The sequence below is a fragment of the Eriocheir sinensis genome, chromosome 62, assembly GCF_024679095.1.
Source record: "Eriocheir sinensis breed Jianghai 21 chromosome 62, ASM2467909v1, whole genome shotgun sequence".
NCBI classification, from domain to species: Eukaryota; Metazoa; Arthropoda; class Malacostraca; order Decapoda; family Varunidae; genus Eriocheir; species Eriocheir sinensis.
This window is the reverse complement of record NC_066570.1, coordinates 9,015,237-9,038,108: the sequence shown is the minus strand read 5'-3', so window position 1 is coordinate 9,038,108 and position 22,872 is coordinate 9,015,237. Positions and strand designations below refer to the sequence as shown.

The 22,872-nt window shown below is 46.3% G+C and overlaps 1 pseudogene; it reads right to left on the bottom strand.

The window, feature by feature from the left end:
• LOC126986565 (putative nuclease HARBI1) overlaps window positions 1–21,254 on the bottom strand; it is a 42,675-nt pseudogene extending 21,421 nt beyond the window's left edge.
• Window positions 21,255–22,872: the final 1,618 nt, after the last annotated feature.

Sequence of the window (22,872 nt, the reverse complement as noted above, 5' to 3'; positions counted from 1 at the left end):
TCAGGAAAGGCCAATGGAGGAAGATGCGGAGGCTTATATTGAGCCTGCTGAGTTCCCCTCTGTTCCAGTTCCTGTTGCTTCTAGTGGTTTTCCTGATCGGGATATGGAAACTGAGGAATCCCTTGGATATAGTGTTGGGAATCCTCCCCGCGAGCATGTAGCTTCGGGGAGTGGTGTGCGGTCTGGCTCTAGTAGTGCGGCGTCCGGAGGGGGCGCAGGTTCCTTTGTTGCGAGAAAGCTCGAGGTCCCTCGACCCGGCTTCTCTCGGGTCCCAGTCTCCTCTTCTCGTCGTATTACCGTACCGAATCAGGTGGCAGTCTCTTTCAGGGGCTCGCCTGGAGCGCACTCGAAAATAGACATCTTCCTACTCCTCCAGTGGAATTGTAGAGGCCTACGAGCCTCGTGGGAGGATTGATATCTCGGTTTTCTCCTGCTTGCCTTTGTTTACAGGAGACAATGCTCGGAGACTACACTCACTCTAGTCCTCCTGGGTATCGTGCCGTTTACAGGACCCCCAATCCTGGACAGGGCCACCATGGTGGCACCGCCATATTCGTTCGCTGTGATATCCCTTTTGTCCCATTACAGCTTCACTCAACGTTGCAGTCTGTTGCTGTTAAGGTTTATTTGGGCAAATTTTATACATTATGTAGCCTTTATCTCCCTCCTGGTGTTCCCGTTGACAGACACGATCTTGACGACCTGGTGCAGGAACTTTCCTCGCCTTTACTTTTATTGGGGGATTTTAACGGTCGCCATCCGTTGTAGGATGATGGTGCTACCAACCCACGCGGACTTTTAGTTGCTTCTTTTATTGAGGATCAGGGATTAGAAATTTTAAACTCTGGGGAGGTGACACATTTTCATAGCCAAACTGGTACTTTTACCTCTATAGATCTTTCACTTTGCACTTCTAATTCTCTTCCTGATTTTCGTTGGCGGGTCTTACCGGACTTGTATGGCAGTGACCACTTTCCAATTTTATTGGAACGCATTGATTCTGTCCCACAGTCACGCCTTTCTCGCTGGCGTCTAGATAAAGCAGACTGGCAGCGATTTACGGAACTTAGCTCCTCTCTTCGTCCGTTGGGTGACTTTGGAACTTCTGACGAAGCTGCATCCTATTTCACTGATGCCCTACATTCTGGAGCCCTTCAATCCGTCCCCAGGACGTCTGGCCAGTTCCCTAAACGTCCTGTTCCCTGGTGGAACGCCGCTTGCACTACTGCTGTGCAAGAGAAGCGTGCTGCATTCTCTCGACTTCGTCGTCACCGTGGGGACCCCCAGTGTTTGGATGCTTTTCGGCGAGCGCGTGCTCGAGCACGACGCACTTTCAAGGAGGCTCAACGAATTTCTTGGAAGGCTTATCTCTCTTCCATCACTACCAGAACTACACTCACAGAAGTCTTTAACAGAGTTCGTAAGATCCCTGGGAAGTTTTCCCCCCCTCCCCCTCCAGTGTTATCGCATACAGGGGAAACGGTGGCGGACCCTAAGACTGTTGCTGACCTATTCGCCAAGCACTTTGCCAGTGTCTCTAGGAAAGATCCTACTGCACCAGGGGCTCGTCATCGCCGGGATTTGGAATCACTCGGCGTTAACTTCGCTTCCACCGGAGGGGAATCTTATAACATCCCATTTTCTCTCTCCGAGTTGAAGACGGCTTTATCCCAGTGTCATGATTCCTAGCCAGGTCCAGACGACATCCCTTATGCTTTCTTACGCCACATGTCTGACTGTGGTTTTATATTTTTATTGGATCTTTACAATTTCATTTGGCGTACCGGTGATTTTCCATCTCTGTGGAATGTGGCTGTAATTCTCCCCATTCTGAAGCCTGGGAAAGATCATCTCCAAGCAACTAACTATCGTCCTATTTCTTTAACATCCTGCATTCGTAAAGTGATGGAGAAGATGGTGAATGTCAGGCTTATGTGGTACTTGGAGAGCCGGAATTTATTGACCCCGGTGCAATATGGTTTCCGAAAGGTGCGGTCCACTTCGGATGCTCTTTTATCCTTGGAGTCCTCAGTTTGTGAGGCGTTTGCCAATAATCACCACCAGGTGACCGTGTTTTTTGATCTGGAGAAGGCCTATGACACCGCTTGGTATCATGGTATTTTACTTAGCCTGTTTGAGTTTGGTCTTCGTGACCGTCTCCCTGTTTTTATTCGGGAGTTTTTATCTCATCGTCTTTTACGGGTTAGAGTGGGGAGTACTCTTTCCGAGGTTTGTCCACTTGAGGATGGTGTACCACAGGGAAGTATTCTCAGTGTTACGCTATTTGCTGTGGCTATTAATGGAGTCGTTGGTGTCCTGCCTGATGGAGTTCATAGCTCCTTATATGTAGACGATTTATCCATTTCGTTTTCTGCGGCAAGGATGTCGTTGATTGAACGAAAACTGCAATTGACTATTAATAGAGTCGCCAATTGGGCAAATACGCGCGGCTTTCGATTTTCGTCCTCAAAGACAGTAGCTATGCATTTCTGTCGTCTTCGAGGCGTTCATCCGGACCCTGACTTATATCTTGGTAATAGGCGACTGTCCTGTGTAGAGACGACTCGTTACCTCGGTCTTTTATTTGATAGCCGCCTAACCTGGGTGCCTCATTTACGTTACGTTAAGGCGGCTTGTCAGAAAGCCCTGTCCCTCCTTCGTGTTTTAGCTCATACCTCTTGGGGTGCAGACAGGGACACGCTACTCCTCCTCCACAGAACACTCATCCTTTCCAAGTTGGAATATGGCTGCGAGGTATACTCCTCCGCCAAGGAGGCTCACCTACGCGTGTTGGACTCAGTACATCACGCCGGGGTCCGCTTGGCTACTGGTGCATTCCGGTCTTCACCGATACCTAGCCTCCTCGTGGATGCTGGCGTCCTGCCTCTGGATTTGAGACGCCAGTCCTCTCTATTCCGTTGCTGGTTCCGCGTCCAACACCTTCCAGAATTAGTTCCTTGTGTGTCAATTTTGCGGGATTCCCGTTCGCCTGCATATGATGAGCGACCTAGTCTCCCTAAACCTTTTGGGTTTCGGGTAGCGTCTGCCATGACACCGTTGTCTTTCCCTCCCATTCCTATCTGCCCTTATCGAGTACCTAGGGTTGGATACTGTCAGTTGCCCGGTGTATCCGTGTGTTCTCCCACTATAGATAGTAAGAGGGATTTACCGCCATATGCGTCCCGAGTCTTATTTTAGAGCATTTCACTGAACACTCGGACTCCATCCCTGTCTTTACTGATGGCTCTAAATTGGATGCTGGAGTTGGCTTTGGTGTTGTGTTCCCCTTCTTCTGTCGGGGAGGTAGTCTTTCTTCTGTTGCTTCTGTATTTACTGCAGAGCTGTCTGCAATAGTTCTCTCTTTACAGATTATTTTTACGCTTCCTGTGGACTCTTTCATAATCTTTAGTGATTCTCGTAGCGCTCTTTCTGCGCTGGGCTCCTTTACTCCCTCTGTTAATCCCCTAGTATTATCTGCTTTCGAGTGGCTGTATTTGCTCAGCAATAGGGGATATCGCGTTGGGTTTTGTTGGGTTCCAGGACACGTTGGCGTACACGGGAACGAACGAGCTGATGGACTTGCAAGGGAGGCAGCAGCTAGAGCTGCCCCTCCTAGTGCTGTCCCATGTACAGATATGTTTCCAGAGATTCGCAAGGCAATTCTTGCCAGTTGGCAGGAGAGGTGGAATGCTCGGGGTGCGACTTCCAAAATGGGAGAGATTACCAGGACTGTGTCTCGTCCTTGGTCATGCGAAAGTGTCCGTGACCGTCGCTCGCAGACAGCCTTGACCCGTCTTCGGACGGGTCATACGCGTCTAACACATGGTTACCTCATGTCCCGGGGAGTGCAGCCTTATTGTGATGACTGCTTGGTTCCCCTGACCGTGCGGCACTTGCTGGTCGAGTGCCCCAGTTTGGGGGACCTGCGAGTGCGATACCTGTCGCAGTGTCGGGGAGAAGACGGATCATTCCGTCTCTCGCTGATGCTGGGAGGGAGATGCCTTTCCCCGGGACATGAGGTACTTCTCTTTATGGAGAAGGCTGGCCTTCTCCATAAGTTATGACCGTTTTCTGTGTGATTTGTTTCGTCTCGTTTTGTTTGGCTTTGCTCTTAGTTTACTTTTTTAGGTTCCTTTTTTAGCCCTTTTAGTTTAGTTTTTTCTTCCTTTTTTAGTTTTTAACTCATTGAATGCGGCGCCATATGACCCTGGCTGTTGCGGCGCCTAATTTAAATCAATCAATCAATCTCTCTGTGTCACATCTAAACCTGTTTTCTCATGAAAAACGCCGCCTCAGAGGAAAACCGATCGTTTTTTTTTTTTACGTCGCGGCCTATTGCGCCGGTAGGCTTATCCTCGGTGGGGCCTGATGGTCGGCCCAAGGTTCTTCCCGGTGGGGCCGGATGGTCGGCCAAGCTTTCCCAAGTTTTCCCGGTGGGGCCTGATGGTCGGCCCAAGGCTTCTTCCCGGTGGGGTCTGATGGTCGGCCCAAGGCTTTTTCACGGTGGGGCCTGATGGTCGGCCCAGCCCGTTCTGGCGCAGGCGAGTGTTTATAGTGGCGCCATCTTGCGTTGGCTCATGCTGTCCCCGGAACTCATTTTTGAGCCTCTTTTCGGAGAGGTTATCTAGAGCCCAGGTTGATGGATGGTCTTCAGGCCAGATTGTGGGTAGTCTTAAGCCACTCGGCGGTGACTGAAAAACCTCAGCTGTGCGGCGGCCAGGATTCGATCCCGCATCCCTCCTGGAGCTCCTGAACGCGGGGCCGTCACGCAATCCATTCAGCCACCGCCTCCCCATGTGCTTTAAAATACTTAACGGTTTTACCAACGTGGATCCGACCAAGCTGTTTGTGATGGATGATTCGATGCAAACGAGAAATAATGGCGCTAAACTCAAATGTAGACAAGTTCATTCAGATTGCACAAAATTCTTCTTCACTAATGCTGTCGTTCGAGATTGGAACAGATTACCACCATCAGTGGTGCATTGTAACTCGATTGCATCGTTTAAGAATAATCTTGACCGCTATCTCCTCCATTTAAATGTTCACTAGGTCAGTTTCAACGTCATGGTGGCATATAACAACTGTCACTTAGGTTTAGGACAGACCACCTAGTTTGGGCCTTGGGGCCTGTGTGGTCTGGTATCTATGTAAAATCTATGTAATTCTCTCTCTCTCTCTCTCTCTTCTGTGTGTGTGTGTGTGTGTGTGTGTGTGTGTGTGTGTGTGTCTCTCTCTCTCTCTCTCTCTCTCTTCTGTGTGTGTGTGTGTGTGTGTGTGCGTGTGAATTCTCTCTCTCTCTGTGTGTGTGTGTGTGAATTCTCTCTCTCTCTCTCTCTCTCACTGCTGCATTGAACCATTGAACTATTGTCAATAAATCGGTTGAGTGAGGAATGTTTTCGTACCGCGAGAGAGAGAGAGAGAGAGAGAGAGAGAGAGAGAGAGAGAGAGAGAGAGAGAGAGAGAGAGAGAGAGAGAGGGGGGGGAGAAGCGTATCACAGAAGAGAAAAATTTATCGGGTTTCATCCTCTCTCTCTCTCTCTCTCTCTCTCTCTCTCTCTCTCTCTCTCTCTCCATGGTATTTTTCCATTCATCTGTTTAGAAGTGGGCGATCACCTAGAGAGAGAGAGAGAGAGAGAGAGAGAGAGAGAGAGAGAGAGAGAGAGAGAGAGACAGGCAGACAAACAGACAGATAGACAGATAGACAAATAAATAAACAGACAGAGAAAGCTACATTTTATTCATATTTTCTTGTCTTGTCCTCCTTTTCCTCGTCCTCCTCCTCGTTTCCGTTTTCAGTCGGTCCCAGTATGGTCACCCTCTCACAGCACGGTCCGCCAAAGACTTCCGTTTTCTGTGAATGTTATGATACTTTTCCTTTAAAATAAATGTGGGGCGGTAACAGCGAGGTCACCTAGACGTGCCCCTTCCCTCCCACCCTCTTCCCCTCACCTTCCTCTCCCTGACCCCTCCCCGTGACCCTTTGAAGGTGGCGGTATAGGTGGCGCGGTAGTGATGGCGAGCAACGGAGATCGTAGAGTGAGGAGAGATTATTTTGGTACTACACAATTGATGTACACAGAAAAAACGCAAGTAGAAATGATAAACCGACCAGCTGGCTAGCACATCGCATCGGAAGGATTACCTTGGAGAGAGAGAGAGAGAGAGAGAGAGAGAGAGAGAGAGAGAGAGAGAGAATTTACGAATATTTACATAGATATCTATGATCCAGACTAAATGGTTTGTACTAAACCAAAGTGATATTACATCCTATGAAAGCCACCAAGATTTTGTATTTCTACTTTAGCGAGTATTAGAGCGAAGGAAGTGGCGATCAAGTTTTTTTTTTTTTTAATTAATAAGTTATGTTGCACTGTACCACTGAAGGTGGGAGCTTATTTAATTTTAATTATACAACGTTGGTGAAAGAAAAAAATAGTGCAGTGTGAAACTTGGGTTTTGTGCAACTGTTTCTCGTTCGAAACGTGTCAGCGATCATAAACAATTTTAATTTGTCCACACCCGTGAAGCCATTAACTATTTTAAAAACATTCGATCAGTCTGCCTCGGAGGCGACGCTTCTAAAGAGAGGACATAATGAGACGAGAGCCTTTCATCGAAGGTAATTTAGTATCAACAAACGAGTAACATGAATAATTTCCAAGTTTAAGAAATATCTGCCGAGCACAATAGAGCCACATGCATGGCTTTCATAGATAATGAGAAAACATTTGACTCACTTTAAATTTTATCGTTCATGCAGGCAGTCATTAGGTAGGGCGCTGGTGAACCATACATAAATTTGTTAGAATGTATAGATAGAAAGTAGCACGGCAGCCATTAAACCCCATGAAAAAGCGTGACAACTCCAATTGTGAAATGCAACGGGCAAGGTGATAAATTATCTCCAAAATTGTTCACGGCTTACACAGAAGTACAAAAGAATGTAGAGTGACGTAACATTGGAATGAAGATAAATGATGATTAATTTTACGACCTTAAATTCTTATGAGTATATAAGGCTACTAATTCAGTCTGAGGAAAATATCCTTGTGTAGAAGGATAAGGAACCACAGATAAAATTATTGAAAGTAGGCCTTGAGATGAATATGAAGAACATTAATGTAGTGCTTGATAAACCAGTGGCAGGAAAACAAGTAATGATCGACAGTGAAACATTTGACGAGTAGATGATTACACACACCGAGGACAAGCAACTAGTGCAAGTCCAGTCTAAAAAAAAAATATTGAAATGAATGGGAACGCTTTATGTAAACATAGTAATCTCAGTAAAGCAGCTTGCCACTCTTCGTGAGGAGAAAGTGTACAATCAATGTATCCTGCCAACCTAAATATACGGTTCAGAAACTTGGAGCTCACAAAATATTGAGAGGGAGAGAGAGGGATTAAAAGCCTTCAAAAGAAGAATTAAGAGAAAACTGCTGGTTATAACATGGAAAGACGGCAAGCGATCATTACAGATTACAGATCAGTCAAAAGGTTGAAACTATACTAATAATTATATGAAAATAAATGGACTTCAACAATCGAAATATTAGTGGAACACAAAAAAATGTACAATTTGGGGCAGACATGAGACCAGGTGGAAAAATTAAATTAAAACATTTTCTGGAGCGGGAGGGAAGACACTGACATCATAGAGAGAGAGCGAGCTTGTTATTACTGCTACTGTTGCTCCTTTGCTGCTGTAGTTGATGCTCTTCCTGTTGTGTTGTTATTGTTGTCGTCGTCGTCGTCGTTGTTGTTGTTGTTGAAGTTCCGGTTTCTTATTGTTACTGGTGTTGATGTTTAAAGCAGGCGATGATGCTTGTGCTTATGATATTTCTGGAGCTGGTGGTGATGGTCGTGGTCCTGGTGATGATGGTGAGTTATGGTGCTTGGGGTGTTAGTAGTAATGCTCGTTGTGGTGGTAATGATGGTGGTTCGTGTTTTTTGTCGTGTTAGTGATGTTGGTAGTAAAGGTGGTGGCGATGGTGGGGGTAGTGGTGATCGTGATGGTAGTGGAAAAGTTGGAAAGTTCCGTTTAGTCGACGCAACATCTGTGGTCATATGCCGGAGAGAGACAGAAGGAGAAGGAATTATACGAGAAGGAAACAGATCCCAGGAGACGGGACACAACCCCCGATTAATACCTGGTAACCATTCACTGCTGGGTGGACAGGGGCGTAGGGTATCGGAAAAGCCCCCCAAATTTTTCCACTCCGCCCGGGAATCGAACCCTGGCTCTCTCAGTTGTGAGCCGAGTGTGCTAACAACTGCACCACGTAGCCCCCTGATGGTAGTGGAAGCAGAGTCAAGAGAAGCATCACCAAAGCACGCACGAGTGACTTTTACAAAATGTCAAACACTACGATCAGGTGTAAATATTTGAAGCAGGGCCCCACGCCGCCAGACTCCCTCCGCTGCCTCTGCCGGGGAAAGGGCATGAGAAGGGGACGGGACGGGCGGTGACGGCAGGGAAGGAGGGGAGGATATGAGGAAGCAAGATGCATATTGTTGTTGTTTTTGTTATTATTATTATTATTATTATTATTATTATTATTATCATTATTTTTATTATTATATGTTATTGTTATAATTGTCAGTGACGAAATTCATTGCAAAATTTATACAGCTGCAATAACAATACTTACAGCCACAATAGTAACCGCTACATCTACGGTAAAACAATACCTACTAAAAGGATTTCAGAGGCTGTGCGGCCTCGTTTTTTGGGAATAATATCGTAACGAACAATCGTATCGGTACGAGATTTTGCGACAGTGTATTTCACACACTGCCTTAATTTTTAAGGGTATCGCCAACCGCCACAAGTAGAGAATAAAGGCACTTGTCCCTATACCAAGAGGGTAAAGTCATCAGTGTCAGGCAAAGATACGAACACAACTACCAGAGGCTCCGCCCACCTTGTTCCTCTTCCCTCCATCTCCCGCCTCCTCCCTTCTCCCTCAATCTCTCTCTCTCTCTCTCTCTCTGGAAGATACATACATACTCGAGAATGATTTTTTTTTTTTCAATTAAGGCATGCTTGATGTGATACTGGGACTTTAATTTTGAGCATAGTGATACACATCTGGGCCGTGGACGTAATGACATGTGAGAGTAGGGTGAGGTGGTAAATGATGACTACCATGATTGATGGTAGAACGATTGCTCGCTTGTATTTGTTTCTCTCTCGTTTGTTTTTTGTTGTTATACCTTCGCAATTCTTCCCGTTACCATACTTTCAGCTCTTCCCTGACAATAAAATTAATAGCACCACTATAATTTGGCGATAAGAGCACCATTACTTTTATCAGTAGGTACATGCTATACAATAGCCCTACGAAAACGTACACCATAAACCACCAAACCACTACGCTACCAATAGTTACGGAGGTAATTAGGCTATGTAAGTAACACGTTACCCTACTCTCAACTTTATTTAAAGGATGCCTATCAGTATTAGAAAGAGTATATAACGCCACTACAATTAATGCATGCCTTTCATTCATTATAGTTACGAAGCTACATGAGAGAGAGAAAGAGAGAGAGATATTGAGGGAGAAGGGAGGAGGCGGGAGATGGAAGGAAGAGGAACAAGGTGGGCGGAGCCTCTGGTAGTTGTGTTCGTATCTTTGCCTGACACTGATGACTTTACCCTCTTGGTATAGGGACAAGTGCCTTTATTCTCTACTTGTGGCGGTTGGCGATACCCTTAAAAATTAAGGCAGTGTGTGAAATACACTGTCGCAAAATCTCGTACCGATACGATTGTTCGTTACGATATTATTCCCAAAAAACGAGGCCGCACAGCCTCTGAAATCCTTAGTAGTACCTCTCTCTCTCTCTCTCTCTCTCTCGTCCTTCACCTCTAAAATGAGTCCTGTCGTCTGTGACCCCTCCTCCTCCTCCTCCTCCTAGTCCTCCTCACATTCCTTTATATTCTTCTTTCCTCTTAGTATCTCTCCCTCCTTTCCCTCCCCCCTCCGCTTCTTCCTCGTTTGTCCCCTCCTCCTTGTCGTCCTCCTTAACGTTATTTCCATTTTCGCATTCTCCGTTTTTATTCTCCCTCTTCACTTCAGTTCTTTCTCCACACCGCCGTGGCTGTGTGCATGGCTTTCTCTAATCCTTCTCCCTCCTCACCTTCGCTCCCATGCCACCATTACTCCCCTTCCCTGACTTTCCTCTTATCCCTCTTAGCTTCCTCCCCCATAATGCCTTTCCCTTATCCCTTGCTTTCCTCTCGTGCCCTTCCTTCATTCCTCTCTTCTTAATCTATTGTAAAACAGCTTTAACGTTGATTTCCATCCCTTGTCTCTCCTAATCTCTCTTTTTTTATTTTTCTCCTGATTCTTTTCATTTTCTTTTTTCCCTTTTCCTCCATTTCTTCTTTTCCTGTCCTCTCCCTTCTCGTTCTTTCCCCTCCCCCTCCCTTCTCTCTTCATATCCTCCACATCTAACAGGAAGGGGTGACGGAGTGGTTCATGGCGTAATTATGATGATACCCCTAACCTTTGGTATTTCCTGCGGATGCTTGGAACCCCTGCCTCCTCCCCCTGCACCTCCTCCTTCTTCTTCTTTCCTTTCTCCTCCTCCTCTTCCTCCTCCTTCTTCTCCTCCTTCTTCCCTTCCTCCTCCTCCTCCTCTTCTTCCTCCTCCTATGCCTTCCTCCTCCTCCTCCTCTTCCTCCTCTTCCTCCTTCTCCTATGCCCTCCTCCTCCTCCTCCTCTTCCTCCTTCTCCTATGCCCTCCCCCTCCTCCTCCTCCTCCTCTTCCTCCTTCTCCTATGCCCTCCTCCTCCACCTCCATCTCCTTCCCCTCCTTCTCCTTCCAACTATTTACCTTCCATCCTCTGTTCTTCTTTTCATTTATTTTCCCCCCGTTCCTCCTCTTCGTGTCCTTCACCTTACTTTTTTACCCTCCTCCTCCTCCTCCTCCTCCTCCTTCGATGCTCGCTGGCTCTATCCTTAAAGTTACTGTGCTTGTTAGAAATCCCACCTCCTTCTTTCCTCCCTTTCCTTTTCTTCCCTTCCCTTTTCTCTACACTTCCCCTCTCTTTAACCTCCCTCTCCATCCCTCTTACATCTCTCCCTCCCTTTCTCTCCCCCACCTTCATATTCTCTTAAGTTCTCCTCTTTATTTTCTTCCTTACTCATGTGCTTTTCCCTCTTTCCATTTATTTTCCTTCACTTTTCTTCTTTCTCTCCCCTTTCCTTTCCTTTTCAGCCTCACCTTTTCCATGCCTAATCTTCCCTTTCTATTTTTTTATATAATAGCGTTTGATTCCCTGCACTTTCTCTGTCTCTCTTTACCCTGCATGCCCTTTCCTCAAATATTTCCTTATCTATTCTTATCCTTTTGGTATTCTCATTCCTTTCCCTCCCTTCTCATTCTTTTTCGGTTCCCTTGCTTCTTTTCGATGCCACTGTTTGTTTCCCCAAAACATTTGATTACATTAGATCATCAGAAAATAAGAACATAAAGAGTCTGCAAGAGGTCGGCAGGCATGTCCAAGGCAGCTGCTGTAAACCTAATCCCACTTAACCTCATTATCCATGAACTTATCTAACCTTTTCGTGGGTGTTTCTATCGTATTAAGTCTTACAACATGCCTGCCAAGACTGTTTCACTCATCCACCACCATTGGTAAACCAGTTCTGGCCTAGAACTTATTTTAATTTTAATTTATATAACTTAAACACATTACTACGTTTCCTTACCAGCCCACACAAGCCTTATTACTAGAACCTTAGCCCCCTAGCCCCTCTTTTTGTTTTTGGAGTGGCCGGGGTGGTGCAGAGGCTGCGCCCGCCCGCAGAACCAGGCCCGGGGTTAACCTTCGAAGGGCTCTGCGTGTGGGCTCCTGGAACGTCCGGGGCCTCTCGGACAATGAAAATTAAGGTAACTGCATAGGATTGGGTCAGTACATAAAAGGAATGGTTCAATTTTCATGACCCTATAATATAAAGTTGAGGCTATCATAAAAAGGCTTCAGACAAAAAATCAAGCCATTATATATATATTTTTTTTTTATTTTTAATAAAAAAAATGATAAAGTTTTAATTACTCCTCGAATTTTACTTGTATTTTATATTTCAAAAGCTCATTTAAAAAAAAAGACCTCCATATCTACCAAACAGTCTGGGTAAAGTTTAACGTTTTAAGATAAAACAATAATAAAAAAAACATTTTAATTTCGGGTAAACTTTTTTTTTAAATTATAATTAATTTGACAGAACTAAATCTTCTGCATATCATACTCTGCAAAATAAACTTAACATATTTCTAATTGGTTAAAAATAGGAAATGTTATTACTCAAAGAAGCATCAAAACCAGTCAAAAAAGTAATTTCGAGAAAACGGCGCTCACATTTTGGCTAAGATTTACTCCTATAACAATCCTCTTCACAGAAAGGTTTACATAAGAATGTTTTAGCTCTTTTATTGTAGTGTCCAAAACAATGAACGGATCAAACATTGGTTAATAATGAAAAACGATGCAGCATTTTAAATTCAAGTATCATATAATAAACTGTATGCAAATTAAGATAGAGCTTCATACTTTGTCCTAGGAGGTTCACACTCTTCTACACGAACCAAAGGGTGGTTTGATACGTGCGTTTTATTTATTTATTTATTTATTTATTTATTATTATTATTATTATTATTATTTTTTTTTTTTTTTTGACTGGACCGACTGGACTGATGCCGTGACGCGCTCTTCCTGGTTATGACCCTTTCTGCCACACACACGCCCAACATATCGTATATTAACCAGAATGAGTCTGCTTTTGGATAGAGCAAGAAAAATTATGAAAAAAATTAAACCAAAATCTGCACTACATATGGCAACAGTCCCATTCAGCTGATCTATATTTAAATCCCTCGCGGGGCATTTAAATACGCGCCATGTAAAGGCTGATGCTTGCAGGTACCTCTACATGCCAGACTCTAGAAATCGACTTCGTGAACCATTTTCGGTATCTCGGTGCTATGCAGTCACTTTAACTGTTGTGATAGACATTCAAGCTTATTTTTCAATAATATATTTTAATGTTTATGTATTAAAAACAACAACTCATTCATTTGCATCGATATAATCTAACATACAAGCACACGAAAAGACAAGCTTGTATCAAATAACATAGTCACATCATGCTCGAACGATCTAGGCCTGTTTTTTTTTTCAAATTCATTGATTAATAGCTCATTTCAGGTATATCAAAAGACATCTTGACTCTGCAAGTGCATATAAAGGCTATCTTAATAATTTACTGTATGTAAATAATGATTGATAATCGAAATAACATGAAATAGTAAAAATAGGCTAACTTGAATGCGATGCTAGGCTATTTCGAATATTAGGCTACCCATGCTGCTTAAAGAGCAACACATCAAAATTCCTTATGCATTTACACTTGCAGAGTCGGATATCATTTTTTGTACCTGAATGAGATGAAAAATGGGTATCTGAAATGCTGTGAATCGTTCGAGTATGATCAGACTATACTGTTTGATATACCAATTGTTTTCTTGTGCTTATATGGTAGATTATCGATGCAAATTGGCATGTTTGCGGTTCATATAAAAAGACTTGAAGGTTTTTTGTATACACAAACATTCAAATATATCACTGAAAATATAAAGTTGATCTTCACGCAATCACGAACTAACAATGCGCAGGTGCCACATCTACGTTCGCGAGTGGACAAACGGAATGAAGCGGACTATACTGGCATTGACAAGGTTGGCCACGAGCTATGTGTTGGTCCCCATGGTTCTGGTGCCGGAAACATCAACAGCTTTCTCCTTCTGAATATTAAAGAATCCAGGAGGTTGAGAATTGCGGGTTCTTGGTGCTAGAGACCAGAGCTGCGCCCGCTGGACTTGGTATAGTAATGCCAGAGGGGTAGCTAAGGAAATTGTCCACATCCTTGTAAGTATTCGTTGGAGGATCTTCCAGAACTGCAGGGTTTTCCGAAGTGCTGAGTTCTTTGGAACTGATCATAGGCTTGTTGTTGCAACACTCAAGCTTCATATCAGGTCAAGAAGAATCTCGAGATGCAACAATACTGTGTTCCATCTCGAGAGGCTGAAGGACCTGGCATGTGCTCAGGAGTATGAAGTGACAGTCTCAAATCGGATCGATGTGCTCGGCACCCTGGAGGACCCTGTAGAACTGTGGGATACCTTCAAACATAAGACTTTGCAAGCAGCCAAGGAGTGCATTGGAGAGCACCCGAGATCTAGGAGTGGCTTTCCCTCGGTGGAGACGCTGGAGATTATCGAAGAGAGTCGCGCTGCCAGACTTGCTGGGAACCGGGACCAATACAGGGCTCTGTCACGTAGGACTAGAGCTCTCCTGAGGAGAGACAAGGAGAGGTATGTCAGGGGTCTCGCTGAGGAAGTCGAGGGCCATTTAAAAGCGAATGACCTCCGACCTGCTTACCGATCCCTGAAGAAGCTCCGCTCCAAGTCTCCCTCTTAGGTGAGCGCTATCCGAACAGCTGATGGCTGCCTCGTATCGGACATGTATGGGCAGAGGGTTCGCTGGACTGAGCACTTTTAGCAGCTGTACATGGCGGACCCTCCACGTGGGCAGCTTCCAGTTGCTGGGTTGCAAGTGGCGGATGCTGATCCACCCATCGACGAAAGCCAACCCTCTCTGGCTGAGGCCAGAGAGGCTGTGGCAAAGTTGAGGGGTGGAAAGGCACCTGGCACCTGTAATTTCAGTGCGGAGCTGCTCAGAGCTGGAGGTGAGGCCATTATCCGTGGGTTGCATGCGGTCATGACTGGCGTATGGCAGTCCGATACCATTCCTCCTGACTGGAAGAGGGGGTTGGTCGTCCCTATCTGGAAAGGGAAAGGGGACCGACAAGATTGCCACAACTACCGTGGTATGAAACTGCTCAGTGTGCCAGGCAAGGTGCTTGCCCATCTATTGCTGATGCGAATTCGCAGCCAGCTGCTGAAGATGCAAAGACCTGAACAGTCTGGGTTCACGCCTGGTAAATCAACAACTGACCGTATCCTAGCGCTTCGCGTACAGGTGGAGCGTCGACGTGAGTTTCGACAGGGGATGCTTGTAGCCTATGTCGATCTCAAGACCCCGTCGAAGGGGAGTCACCTTGTCGTGGTGACGGGGCTTGAAGAGAGGTCGGCTGCACCACCTACCGTGGTAGCTTGACTACCTCGATAGGGATCGATGCCTGATGACCTCGTGGACCAAGTGCTCCCCCCTCATCACTAGTAGAGGAGGCCTACTGGTGATGTTGCCTGCACCCGCTCTTTTACCACCTAGGGCAGGGCTATTGTCTCCCCACGTGTTTGTCGTGCGTGGCGTCCCGTATACTCCCCGTGCCCTCTCATCTGGGAGTTGAGTCCACCGCGGGGCTGGGTGTAGTTACCCTCTGTGGGCAACACGCTCCTTTGGTGGGAGGGTTGGGGTAAAACGGGCGGTTCAGTGAGGCCCCGCTGAATCAATCGGCTGGTCATATGTTGGCTAGGGTCAAGCGGTCACTATCGGGTGGGCGATTGCAACGGTCCCGCGGCCGCCGTTAAACACCTGGCAGTGGCTGCGTATACTTCCCCATTACCCCTGGGGCCGTTGGGTGCAGTCTGGCCCCGACATGCAGCCTCCCCTTGTTGGGCTCCGTATTAGGTGGGGGTGTAGGGAAATGAAAGGTAAATATACCTGCCTCTTTTCCTGACGTCCGCCCGTACCCGGATACTTCCGCACGGTCCTCTCTCATCGCCACCTTGGAGCCTTTCACGGTTCCTGGTGGTGTCTCTGGCAAGTCCCTACCCCCTAGAGGGTCTGCCCAAGACAAGTCCGTGCGACTAAAATGTCCACGGAATAGTTCACGTAAACCAGCTCCCGCCTCTGGATTGCTGGAAGAATTCCGGGTGCCGGCTGTGACCGCTATCCCTGGTGGCTGAACAGATAGCAAGACGGCCCCGCGTTCAGGAGGACGCGAGTTCAATCCCCGACCGATGCCACCAAGCCGCCGCCGAGTGGCTTAAAACTACCCACATGCTGTCCAGAAGACCACCTAACAACCCGGACTCTAGATTCTAGGATTAAAGATGAGCTCCGGGAGGGCAGCATGAGCCAATGCAAGACGGCGCCACTATAAACACTCGCCTGCGCCAGAACGGGCTGGGCCGACCATCAGGACCCACCGGGAAGAAGCCTTGGACCGACCATCAGGATCCACCGGGAAGAAGCCTACCGGCGCAATAGGCCAAGACGTAAAAAAAAAAGAAAAAAAAGAGAAAAAAAAACAGTGGTTCCGGCTGCCCTCAGCCACTGGCCGCTGCTGCCCTGTATCACGGTGCAGCTCTGCCGGCGCCCGTGTCCTCAGCCTCCGCACAGTCTGTGCCGGAGGCTCCACCCGTGTCTCCTTCCCTTGCCGCCTCGTAGGGGTGGCGGAAGGTTTGGGGGACAGGGTGAGAAAGCCACCGGCAGGAGTAGTAGGCCGGGGAAAGCTAGACCTTCCCCGGCAAGACGCACCGAAAAGAAAAACATTAGTGCTGGGGTCAACCCTCCAGCGAGAGACCATCCTTAAAACAGGGACGTCCCTCTCCGGAGGATCCCTGCAACAACAACAACAAAAATCAAGATCATTTAGTGGAACTGCCGTGGGTTGCGAGGAAGCTGGGAAGAACTCCAGCTCCTAATAAAAGACTCCCAGCCACAGTGTCTCTGTCTCCAAGAAACACTGTTAGGAGCATACGCTCCCCCTCCCCCACGCAATTACAGTGTCATATACTCACCAGCAGACCCCACACAAGCCCCTTCAAGAGGTACTTGTCTCCTTATTTCCAATAACGTGGCACATACTCCGCTCTTCCCTAACACTCCATTGCAGGCCGCTGCTGCTCAAATTCATATAACTCGCACCTACACTCTGAGTTTTTGTATCTCCCACCCAGTACACCAATCAATCGGCAAGACCTTCTGGCACTGGTACGCCAGTTGCCCTCACATTTCCTAATAGTTGGGAATTTTAACAGCCGACATACACTATGGGAGGATAACATCAACAATCCAAGAGGAGCCATTATCGCATCTGTAATTGAAGACCTTGATCTATGCATATTGAACACCGGTCATCAATCACACTACCACATGCAAACTGACACTCAGTTAATTATTGACCTCTCACTCAGTTCCCCAATGCTTATCTGGACTTCAAGTGGGAAATATCAGAGGATCTACATGGCAGCGACCACTACCCCATCTACATCTCCCATTCCACCTTTCAACCGTCACCTCGACTACCGCGTTGGAAATTAGATCGGGCAGACTGGGAGCTTTTTGGAACCATGAGTCACACGGAGATGATAATCGCTGACTTTGAGACAACCGAGGCGGGAGTTAACTTTTTTACGGCACATATTTACCGAGCGGGAGTATTTACAATCCCACAGACAACGGGAAATACACCACGTCGTCCTGTGCCATGGTGGACTGACGAGTGCAAACAAGCTGTGGCTTGCCGTCGCCGGGCCTTCAACCGTTAAAAATGGCAGAGGACAGAGTTCAACCATATCGCCTACAAGAAAGCACGAGCACAAGCACGCCGGACACTGAAAGAAGCACGACGATCCTTATTTGCCAGTTATGTATCCTCACTTAATTCACAGACGCAGATGACACGGGTGTGGAAGTGGGTACACAAAGTAGCAGGAAAGTTTTCATTGACCCCACCACCTGCATTTAAAATCAACAATAAAATAATATCAGGGAGCGCTGAAGTCGCCAACGTCATAGCCAGAGCATTTGCTGTTGTGTCTGAACGGGACTCAAGACCTCCCGAAGTACGCCGGCACTTCAGGAGAGACGCCAGCTACACTTCTCATCTCTCAACTCAGAAATATACAACGCTCCCTTTTCCATGCGCGAACTGCAATCAGCTCATTCCCGCTGCAACGACACCTCGCCGGGTCCTGATAATATCTCATATGCCATGCTCCGACACATTAGCCCTAACACCATGACCCTTCTGTTGCAAATATACAACAAAGTCTGGCAGACTGGCATCATACCAAGTGGTGGCACAAAGCCATTGTACTTCCCATCCGGAAGGATGGTTCACAATACACTACCGACCCATTGCTCAAACATCCTACCTAAGGAAATTCCTGGAGAAGATGGAAAATTTTCGCCTAGTACACCATCTAGAGAGCAATGGCCACCTGTCTCTTTACCAGTCAGGGTTTCGGAAGGTGAGATCAACAGTAGATGCACAATACGCTTAAGCATTTACCAGGCACTCACTGGGTCGAGACTGTCCTACGGCTGCGAAGTATACACATCGGCAACAACCGCCCGTCTCCGCACACTTGATGCAGTCCACCACGCTGCAGTTCAAGTGTCAGTAGGTGCCTTTAGATCATCCCCCATATCAAGTCTTTTAGTTGACGCTGGGGTGCCACCCTTAGACGGGCATAGAGACGGACTTCTAATTAAGTACTGGTACAGACTACAACGCCAACCTAACAACCCTGCCTACACCTGCCTTAGACACCAATGTAGATATAATGTACGGAAACAAACCTCTCCAACCTCGCCCCTTTGGTTTCCGTGTCCGGAATGTCATTGGGGACCTCTCACTACCATACTTCCCTATAGCAGTCTATCAGATACCCACCATCACACCATGGGAGTTTCCAAATACACATTTCTGTCGGTACTTCAACTTTAACAAAGCGCATCTCGGCGGGAACTGCTCGACAGTTCTTCCTGTCTCACACAGCTATAGTCTGTTTCATTTCATCTGTCCGCCAACAAAGCGGGAATTTTGATAGATGTGGCACCTGCGCATTTCTAGTTCGTGAATGCCTGAAATTCAACTATTGTGATAGACATTCAAGCTTATTTTTCAATAATATATTTGAATGTTTATGTACTCAAAAAACAACTCGGTCGTTTGCATCGATAATCTACCACACAAGCACATGAAAAGACAAGCTTATATCAAATAACCTAGTCACATCATGCTCGAACGATCTATGTTTTTTTTTTAAATTCATGGATTGATAGCTCATTTCCTGTATATTAAGGGGGGTTGTAAAATCTCAAATCCCATGTTAAATTCCTTATGTTCTAAGTGTTTCTCCTCCCTTATTTACAGGCCGATTCTTTTCTTTCGAAAAGCATTTTAATCAGGAAGGCTGGGAGATTAATGTTTGCTATCGTTTATACAATATTTAACAATATATACAATATATCGTTTATACAATAGCTAACAATATTTTTTAGGTTCGATGAAATAAAAAAAATATTGACAAATATTTTACACAAATCAAAATCAACTTCAAGCAATGATTTCGATAGCAAACCCTATTCCTTACACATACTTTCATAAGCTGCAGTAAGAAATTTGTGTATAACAAGAAATACAACGAAGGAGATATTTTTCAAAGTGCAAAATCATGGTTTTGAGATATCAAGCGATGAAGATGAAATATTTTTTTGTATTTTACGTATTCCACCTAGGGACTTGAAATCCACAGGATAAATACATCAGGATATGAAGAAAAAAGCACACATGGTTTCCTTAACTTACTTTCATTGGATGTGTACACAGGCTACGGGGTCACAAATCCATGTACTCGAATTTGACCATATTTCAAAGTAAAAACCAGTCTTCTACTGTGTAAAATCAATGAAATATAATCCAAAGACATCTGAGGCGGATACATACAATGTTTTGTTGGATTTATGAAAAAAACATTATTTAAATCGATTTTTCACGGATAAATACAAAAATATATTACTGAGTGTTAAACTTCCCATTTTCTTGACTAGTGGTGTAAGAGAACCTAAGAGTATCATGACAGACCATGAAAAAAAATCCTAAAATTAAAAATGGGTGAAAACATGGATTGCAACCCAGTGGCGCCGCGCGGAAGGTCATTGCAGGACATTGCATTGCATTGCAATGCATGTTGCATACCACTGTATTATTTTTTCATCATATTCATTCATATACCAAAAGAAAGGAAAAATTGCTGAATTTTATAAAACAAAAATATATTTTTATAAAAAGTTTTTTTTCAGCCGACCATTTACAACCCCCCCTTAAAAGACATCTGGCTCTGCAAGTGCAAATAAGGGTATCTTCATAATTTACTGCTCGTACATACCTATTATTAATCGAAATAACATGAAATAGCAAATAATAACTGTTGAATGCGATTCTAGGCTTTTAGTTGTTATTTACATGCAACAAATCAAAATTCCTTATGTATACACACTTGTAGGGTCTGATGTCATTTTATGTACCTAAGTGAGATGAACTATGGGTATCTGAAAGGCTAGGTATGAATCGATCGAGTATGATCAGACTATAGCTACTATTTGATATACAAGTTGTTCTTTCGTGTGCTTGTATGGTGGATTATCGATGCAAATCGGCCTGTTTGCGGTTCATATAAGAGGGCTTGAGGTTTTTTGTAAACATAAACACTCAAATATATCACTGAAAATATGAAGTTCATCTTCCCGCAATCACGAACTAACAATGCGCTGGTGTCACATCCACGTTCACGTGTGGACAGATGGAATGAAACGGACTATAGTCACGCCATATCTGTACTTTACTTGGACTTTTCCGGTTCCGGAACTCTGCCTGCTTTAGCCTCAATTTTTACCGCAGAACTATCTGCCATTCTTTTATCAATTCGCACTATCTTCACTTTGTCTGTTGGTATTTTTACTGTCTACTCTGACTCACAGGCATCCTTGTCCGCAATAGAAGATTTTAGGAGCATCGACGCTAAAGTTTTAGAAGTTTTAAGCTGGCTGGTTCTGGCCAAAAGGTGTGGCCATCAAATAAATATATGTTGGGTACCTGCCCACGTCTCTGTGCGTGTTAACGAGGAAGCCGATGAGGTGGCGCCGGCCGCAGCTTCTCGTCCTCCCTCACAATGCGCTCTTCCATTTAGGCACTTATATCCCACCGTGCGGTCTGCACTCCTGAGGGTGTGGCAATGCAGTTGGCAGGCTGTTCTTGCCACGACAAAGATGGTGAAGGTCACGACCAGGGCTGTGCGTCCCTGGTCGTATTCCCATATTAGGAGTCGTAAGAGAGAGACTGTCCTGGCCCGCCTTAAGGTGGGTCATACTCGACATACACATGGCTCCTCATGTCCTGGGACATGTCCTCATCCGTACTGTGATGACTGCTTGGTCCCCTGACTGCTCGACACTTGCTGGTTGAGTGCCCCAGTCTGGGGGACATGCTAGAGCGGTACCTCACCCGGTGTCGGGGTGGATATGGGAGTTTCTCTCTCTCTCTCTGGTGCTGGGGGAGAAAGCACTCTCCCCGGGACATGACGTTTATGGCTTCCTACAGAAGGCTGGCATCTTCAACCTCCTGTAGGTTTTATTGACCTTTTATTGACTTCGTTTGTATTATGCTTTTAAATAATTACCGTTTTCTTTTATAGTTTTTTAGTATAGGTTATTCAGTTTTATATTCGGCGCCACATATCCCTGCAGTTGCGGCGCCAAGAAATGAACGCTCCAATTATCATCATCGATCTCAAGAAGGCATTTGACTCAGTGCATCGCGAGGCACTCTGGGATCTTCTGCGACTTTGGTGGGATTCCTGCGAGAACTATTGGTTTACTGACTGGCCTGTATTCTGGGACAGAGAGTGCTGTGAAATGAGTGTGTGTGTGTGGGGGGGGGCGGTTGTCCAGCTTCTAGTCTGTGAATGCGGGAGTGAGGCAGGTCTGTGTCCTTGCCCCATCGCTTTTCAGCACTTGTATGGACTGGGTACTGGGCAGAGATGTGAACCAGAGTCATTGCGGAGTACCAGGGTCACTGACCTTGTTTTTGACGATGATGCAGTAATCCTGGCGGAGTCGCTGGATGTTTTGATGATGGCTCTCGGGCACTGCACATGGAGGCGAAGCCTTTGGGACTTCAGGTCTCCTGGGTCAACACCTAGGTACAGGCGTTTTGAGGCTTGCTAGATAAAACAGTACAGTCTGTTCATGCGTGTGGCGAGGACGTTGAGATCTCAGAAAGTTTCACGTATCTTGGTAGCCTAGTTTATAACAACGGTGAGTCTCGCCAGGAAGTCTTACGGCGGATTGACCCGGCCCACTGTGTTATGGACTCGCTCAACACGAGTATATGGCGTTGTCGATACCTGTGCAGAAGGACAAAGATCCGGATCTTCACCCCGTCGAAGGGGAGTCACCTTGTCGTGGTGACGGGCTTGAAGCGAGGTCGGCGGCACCACCCACCGTGGTGGCTTGTCTACCTCGATAGGGCTCGATGTCCGCTGCCCTCGTGGACTAAGTGCTCCCCCCTCATCACTAGCAGAGGAGGCCTACTGGTGATGTTGCTTGCGCCCGCTCTTTTATCACCTAGGGCAGGGCTATTGTCTCCCCACATGTTTGCCGTGCGTGGCGTCCCGTATACTCCCTGCGCCCTCTCATCTAGGAGTTGAGTCCACCGCGGGGCGGGGTGTAGTTCCCTTCGGTGGGCAACACGCTCCTTTGGTGGGAGGGTTGGGGTAAGACGGGCGGTTCAGAGTGGTCCCACTGAATCAATCGGCTGGTCATGCGCTGGCTAGGACCATGCGAAGGCTAGGGTCAAGCGGTCACTGCCGGGTGGGCGATCGCAACGGTCACGCGGCCGCCGTTAAACGCCTGGCAGTGGCTGCGTATACTTCCCCATTACCCCTGGGGCTGTTGGGTGCGGTCTGGCCCCAACATCCAGCCTCCTCTTGTTGGGCTTCGTGTTGGGTAGGGGTGTAGGGAAGTAGAAGAAACTCCCTGTGTATGGATATAGATACACTGCCCCAGCCTGCCTCTCTTCCTGACGTCCGCCCGTCCCCGGAAAG